Below are 7,535 nucleotides of genomic sequence, written 5' to 3'. Positions count from 1 at the left end.
GCTGGCCCTCGCAGCCCGCGAAACAGGTTGGGAGGGTGGGTCCCGTATCGTGCAGAGGCAGCTGGAGCTGCACGGTGGCCCGCTGAGTAATGGGCCCGGATTCCGGGGCGGGGGCAGATTTGGGCACGGAGTCCTGTCCTGAGCCCAGACCCAGCAGCACGTTGCCCAGGCCAAAGGCCTTTTGTTAGTTTGCACGGTTGCTTACTTAGCATATACGCTTTTATATCCTTTTTCTCCTCCGCTAAAATGAAAGCCAGCAACCTGTTTTCTTTCTTGGCAGGGGGCGATGGGTGGAGCCTAACATTTATACCTCTTCATAGGAGGATACTAACAGCTGCTGAGTGCCTACAATATGTCAGGCTCCCCGTTAGTTAGATCATTACAGGAGTTGTTTTATTTAATTGAATCCAACAATCCTGGGAAGAGGCATGATGGTCTTCGTGGTAAAGATGGAGACACAGAGAGACTCCGTAACTTGCCCAAGCTCACACAGAGATTCACTGATTTGAGAACTGGCAGTCCAATCTGGACAAGGTGCCGGCCCAAGTGGGAGGCACAGTCTGCGGGTACAGAGAGGTGTACCCTTGTTTGTTTCTGAGCCCTTGTTTGTTTCAATATGAGGTTTCTCCTCCACTCTCCCAAGCTGTGTCCTGCCCCATGCCGGCCTGGGTGGGGGCTGGGTCTGGAGTGCGGAGCTCGTTCTTGTTCTCGGTTACATTCCCAGAGCCCAGTACTCAGTAAATATTTGAACATCTCCGTGTTTCTCCTAAACAATCCTTTGGTCACAAGAGCCTCCCTCTCTCTTTCAAAACTTTCTTTGCTGGTAATCCATTTACATCCCCCGGCTCTCGAGTTTAGAGATGCCGAGGCTCCAAGATGTGACCTTGGCTAGTGAGTGGTGCAGCTGTCAGAAGCTAAATTCAGGTCCGCCGGTTCCTGCCTGGTGCTATGTGATTTCTATGCAGGTCTGAGCCTGGCTTTCAAAACCTTCCAGAGTCAGTCCCCAGCTTAATACCAGGTCCTCAAACTCAGATGTCATGGATGAAATGGCACTAATGCACGGTGATTAAGAGCCCAGACTTTGTAGCAGACAGCACTGGGTTCAAACCCAAACCCAGGTAGTTACTTTACTAACTGTGTGATCCCGGGCAAGTTTTATAAACTCTCCGAGCCTCACTTTTCTCATCCCTATTAACACCCACCTCATTGGATTGTGGGGAAATCTCATGAGATAATGCATGTAAAGCTGTCAGCACGGAGCCTAGTTCATAAAGAAATAGCAGCTGTGGTTACATTTCTGGCCTTATCTCCAGTACACAGACCCTTTTACTCCAGTCTACACATTTCACTGATCCTTCAAGGCCCAGCTTAAACCTCACCTCCTCCAGGAAGCCTTCCCTGCCTGCCTCCCCCTCCCAGAGTGCTTCTTGACCTCTTCCCATGCGTAGTGTGTTTCGACTCAACAAACAAAGCTCCGTTTAGTGGTAAGGAGGCTCCAAGTCAAGTCGCGTTCTCTGCTTCCTAGCTGAGCAACCCTGGACAGGCTGCTGCTCTACCCCTCAACCTCAGTTTCCTCAACTATCAAGCGCGGACAATGCTTCTACTCGGCTGATTTCACAGGACTCTGAGGCACTATTGAAATGGTGGTGGTGATGATTCTCACAACACCCCCCTGAGACAGGCACTATCATTATCCCCATTTTACAGATGAAGGATCCTGGAAGGAATTGTGGCAGAGCAGGTTTGGGGGAGGAGCAGAGCCCTAGGGCCGGGAAGGGAAATGGGGGTGGTAGGGTGGGGCTGAGACTAAAGAAGGGAGCCAGCAAGGGGGGGCCAAGAGCCAGCTCTCTGTGGTTGAGTTTCGGGCAGCTGGGGCTGGCTTTAGTTTCACTGCCTGGGAACTGACTAATTCCTGTGGGAGCACATCTGTAGTCTATCTCCCCAAACACGAATCCCTGCCCCATCCATTCCTAGCTTGTGCTCTTGATCAGGTTACTGGACCTCTCTGAGCCTCAATTTCCTCATCTTTGAAATGGGGATGGCAAAAGTGACCTGTCTATTTACTGTGCGATTCAGTAAGTTGTCCTCAAAGTCCTCAGAGGGGCACTACTGTGCACTTAATATATTTTATCTTATTTGTTTCTTTTTAACATATATTTAAGTAATCTCTACACCCAACGTGGGACTGAACTCACAACGCCCAGATCAACAGGTACATGCTCCACCAACTGAGCCAGCCAGGTGCCCCGGCACTTAATATATTTTATCTAAGATTTGTGTGAGATGGACCAGAAGAAGCCCCAGTGGAACGAAACTAGAACATTTGCAGTTTTCCATTCCTGGGTTACACGCTCCCATCTCCCAGGTTTTGCTACCGTGGCTCCATATCCCCAAGGCCCCTTCTCCCTTCCATCCCCTCATGCTCAACTCTGACCCAGCTTTAAGGCCCAACTCAAATGGCGGAGTGGCAGGAGCAAAAAGCCTGAAGTCAGACATTTAAGGAAACTCTAGGCTCCTTGGGAACAGGACCCATGCTTTGTTTTCATCTTTCTGCCTTCCTCTCTGAGGGTGCCAGGCCATAGCAGGCCTGTGCTCAGTGATATGGTGATGATAATTCACATTTCCTGAGCACCTCCCGGCATAAAGCACCCAGCTAGGCACTTTATATGCACTATCACCTTGATATTTCCCTATAACACAGGTGCAATTTGGACAGATGAGAAAACTGAGGCTCAAACATGCAGGGAGATTTGACTAAGGGCTGGTTAGAGATGAGACCAGGAACTGAACTCAGACCTCTGGCTCCCAAGGCACTGAGTCATTCTGACTAAAGAGCTTATCCCCGGTGTCCCAGGTGAAGGAGGGTACATTCTGCTACTGAATCCAGGGTTCTACTGCTGCAGACATTGGTGAGGGTGGAAAGAGTGTGCCCCACCCAACTAAATAAGTTAGGGATGCTTAGTGCCATTTCCCAGACGAGGAAGCCAAGGCATGGGGGACATTAAAGAACTTGCTTAAGGCTACACAGCTGGTAAGGGAGAAAGACCCTATTCCAGACACACCCCAAAACTCTGGAAAAGTTCCCAAACCCAAGCAAACTTCCATTCCAACTGGTGTACCTCATCTCTGGTGTATCGTCTCCTGAAAAATGCTCAGATTCCCTCTGTTCAAAGTCTTGTTTATCAAAATACAAAACTCTTTTTTTTTTTTAAACACTTTATTTATTTTTGAGAGACAGAGCATGAGCAGGGGAGGGGCAGAGAGAGAGGAAGACACAGAATCCGAAGCAGGTTCCAGGCTCTGAACTGTCAGCACAGAGCCCGACGTGGAGCTCAAATCCACGAACTGTGAGATCATGACCTGAGACGAAGTCGGAGGCTTAACCGACCAAGCCCCCCAGGCGCCCCCAAAATACAAAATTCTTGATAGAAGCTTCCTGAAGGTACAGACCTCCTGTTTGGGGGCTCCCCAGTGTGTTACCTGTTCAGATGAACCTAAAATCAAGAGAGAAGCCAAATGGGCACTGTGGGAAGGAAGGGAGAAAAATCTCTGCCCATTAGGGAAAGGAAATCAAAACCACAATGAGATTCACACCCACTGGGATGGCTGTAATTGATGAGACTGACAAAAACAAGTGTCCAGGATGTGGAGAAATTGGAACTCTCATACACTGCAGGAGGAATGTAAACTGGAAAAAAAGTTTGACGGTTTTGAAAAAAAGTTTGCCGGTTCCTCAAAAAGTTGTACAGAGAGTTACCATAAGACGCAGGAATATCACTCCTAGATGTATACCCAAAAGAATTGAGAATGAGTGTTCACAGCAGACTTATTCATAATAACCAAAAAGTAGAAACAACCCAAATGTCCATCAGTGGATGAATGGATACATTTCATGTGTTAGCCGTACAATGGAAAATTATTCGCTCATAAAAGGGGATGATGGACTGATACAGGCTACAACACGGAAACCCTTGAAAACATTACGCTAAGTGGAAGAAACCAGACATGGAAGGCCATCTATTGTATGATTCCATTAATGTGAAATGTCCAGAATAGGTAAATCTATAGTGACAGAAAATAAGGTTGTGTTGCCAGAGGTGGATCAGTTTCGTTTCACAGGTGAGCAAATTACGGCTCAAGAGAAGCTGAAGAGAAGCTGCCACTCCACCTGCCTATCTGTGTGACTTTGGACCCATGACTTCGCCTCTCTTGGAGCCTTAGTTTTCTCAACTGTAAACCAGAGATAATGATGTGCACTTAAGGTGGCTGGGCAAGCTTGGTAGTTACTCCTTTTCTCTCCTCTCTGGCCTTTGGGTGGAAGCTGGTGAGGTTTAAGGGTTAAGGCTGCCATCTAGAGGTAAACTCAGGCAACTGCCCTAAATCTGCAAGGCTATCTATTCTGGTCAACAAGTCAGCCCCGACCGCCCCCCCACCCCACCCCACACACACACTGTGGGCTTGGGGAGGAGAAAAAAGATGTGAAAAACGCAGCCCTGCTGGAAGGCCAGGGCTACCAAATTGGCCGGATCCTTCCCAGATGTCTCCAGACCCTGGAGATGGTTTTCACAGATGTTGGGTCCTGTGAAGGTGGTCCCATGTTGTAGGAGGGCAGTCAGATTCAAGTCCCAATAGAGATGCCCAGACTAGTAGGGTAGGCAAGCACCACCCACAATTCCTGCAATTACCAATTAGTTCTCTCCTCTTCCTGCAGGAACTCTTTAAAATGCACACCTGACCTTGTCACTCTCTAGCTTAATAAGTTCTGGCAAGAAGTTCCCCACCATGGCCTGGCCACCCCTTTGCCCGAGCCCCTCTGATTTTCAGCCCCCTTCACACAAGGACCTTAGGCTCTGATCGAATGCACTTCTGACTCCCCTCTAACATCCCTGCTTTCCCTGTTTACCTATGTCCTCTCTCCTCTTTTTTTTTTTTAATGTTTATTTATTTAGAGAGGGGGGAGGGTCAGAGAGACAGAAAAAACCCCAAGCAGGCTCCATGCTGTCAGCACAGAGCCCCATATGGGGCTCCAACTCACCCACTCCACTCATGAGCCACCCATGCGGGCTCCAACTCACGAGATCACAACATGAGCTGAAACCAAGAGTCGGACGCTTAACCGACTGAGCCACCCATGCGTCTTGTCTCTTCCACCAGGAAAAAACAAGGTCTGCTCTCAGACACAAGTTTCTCAGATACACAAATCATTGAGAATGCTGTGTACCTTGTATACATATGTGATCTCAAACAACATTCAATAATAACAGTGGGTATTCTAGAACTCTTCAGATTAACAGAACTGGAACCTGGGACAGCAAAATCAAGGATCCAGATCAATTACCAACATTGAAAAATAAGACTCGGGGTGCCTGGGTGGCTCAGGCAGTTAAGCATCCGACTCTGGACTTCAACTCAGGTCATGATCTCATGGGTTTGTGGGTTTGAGCCCCGGGTGGGGCTCTGCACTGGCAGTGCGGAGCCTGCTTGGAATTTTCTCTCTCTCTCTCTCTCAATCTCAAAATAAATAAATAAACTTAAAAAAACTAAGAAAAGAAGACTCAGAATCCTCTTGAAATAAGTAAGACATCCAGCCTTTGGAGCCCAGGTGACGTTCATACAGGTCTGGGTGGTGATAGCTCCTACCACCCACCCCCCATCAGAACGCTGATGCCTGCTCCCCACCTCCTATTAAGAATCTCAAGCTGTCATCATTTCACAGTGTAATTACAGTGGTTCTTCTGTTCTATCCTCTTCTCCAGATTTAAGCTGTTCCTTGTCTTGTCTATCATTACACTCCAGTATCCAGCCCAGTGCCCATCACAGAGCAGAAGTGCGAGAATTGCTTACTGAACTGAACTCAGTGAAAGTTTTTTAGAATGGCTGAAGGATCACTCCCAATCTCTTCCCAGGAAAGCTTCTGGCCACTGTCAGAATCTCTTTGTGACTCTGCATTGGGGGAACTGGGGACCTTGTGGGGCCAAAGAGGTCATAGGGGCCAGTATTCTCAGGCACCACCTTCTCCTGGCCTTACTCTCCTTGTTTTTTTTTTTTTAAGTTTATTTATTTATTTATTTTGAAAAAGAGAGAGCAGGAGGAGGGGCACAGAGGAGAGAGGGAGAATCCCAAGCAGGCTGCACTCTGTCAGCCCAGAGCCCAACGCATGAGATCATGACCTGAGCCGAGATCAAGTCAGACAGTTAACTGACTGAGCAGCCCAGGCGTCCCCTTACTTTCTAATCCCACTTGCCCCCCACCCTCATGATTGTTCCTCCCCCAACAGGCAGATTAAAAGCAACAATGCTAACAGTAGCAAAGCAAGCACATTCATACCCCAAATCCACAAATCCACGTGATCACAACAGCCCTGTGGGGAAACCACGATTAGCCCCATTTTACGGATGAAAGAACTGAGGCCGGGAGTAGTTCAATGATATGCCTTGAAGGCACAGAGCTTGAGTATGAGGGCCCAGAATTGTATTTATTTACTATGTGCCAGTCACCATTCTGACAGCTTAAAAATCTTAACTCATGTAATCCTCATAACATCCCTATGAACTATGTATTGTTATCACCCCAGCTTTGCAGATGAAGAAACTGAGGCTCAGAAAGTTTAGGTAATTTGCCCAAGGTCACAGGGCTGGTGATGATGGGGGCAGGTTTTGAGCCAGGGTTCATCCACTCTGCCATCTAGCCTTACTTCAGGATTTCCTCAGAAAGCCTTGGCTTCAGTACATGTAAGTAGGGTAAGAATACCCACCTCACAGGGTAGTTATGAGGATTAGATCTCATATGTGTAGGTGTCTGGATCACAGCAGCTACCCAGGAAGAAGTCATTTTTGTTCCTCCCCGGAGCCTCCACTGACAATTACAGCAACTGGCCACCAGAGGGGAGTCATGTGCTGAGGACCTAAGCCCTTCCTGGGAGGCCCGGTTGACAGTTCAAGGGTTAAGGATTCAGAGTCCCCTTTCCCCCTGCGGGCAACCCTGGGATCAATGATCTATCTCAGCCTGCGCCCGAATCTCACGGAACTGACCTTCCTGCAACAGAAATAAACTTTAGGCCTTAAATGTATCCAAGGCCCCTTAGCTAACACCAGTTCTAGGACTGAGAGGCTGGGACGATGTGTGGGGAGGAGAGCCCAGCTGTGTCCCATTTGGTAGTGGTAGTGGTGGGGGGTGGCAATTATCAGCGATGCCCCTTCTGCTGGAGGCTGGGTTCCTGGAGCCACAGCTGCAGGGCGGAGGGTGGCTGGGGGAGCTTTGGAATTGTCTCCCTCGGGGTTTCCATGGTTACAGATTGATGCAGGCAGCCCACTAGGCTGGGTCCTTTATCTGTATTGTCTCCTGGGGAGACAATGGGCTTTGGGGATGGGGGCACTTGATGCAGATGCTGCTGCAGGAGCTCTGTGTGCTGTGCTCTAGGAATCCCCTGACCCTGCTGCTGAGGCTGAGAAAACTGGGCATGGGGTCAGCCTTGGAAGTCACTCCTTACTTTGGGGTAAAAGACTACCACTGCAGAGACTTGGAGAGGCCATCTT

Source organism: Lynx rufus, unplaced genomic scaffold, assembly GCF_022079265.1.
Source record: "Lynx rufus isolate CCGP_SWC_20201006 ecotype Redwood Valley unplaced genomic scaffold, mLynRuf1.p SCAF_2, whole genome shotgun sequence".
Classification (NCBI taxonomy): Eukaryota; Metazoa; Chordata; class Mammalia; order Carnivora; family Felidae; genus Lynx; species Lynx rufus.
This window is presented reverse-complemented; position numbering follows the sequence as displayed.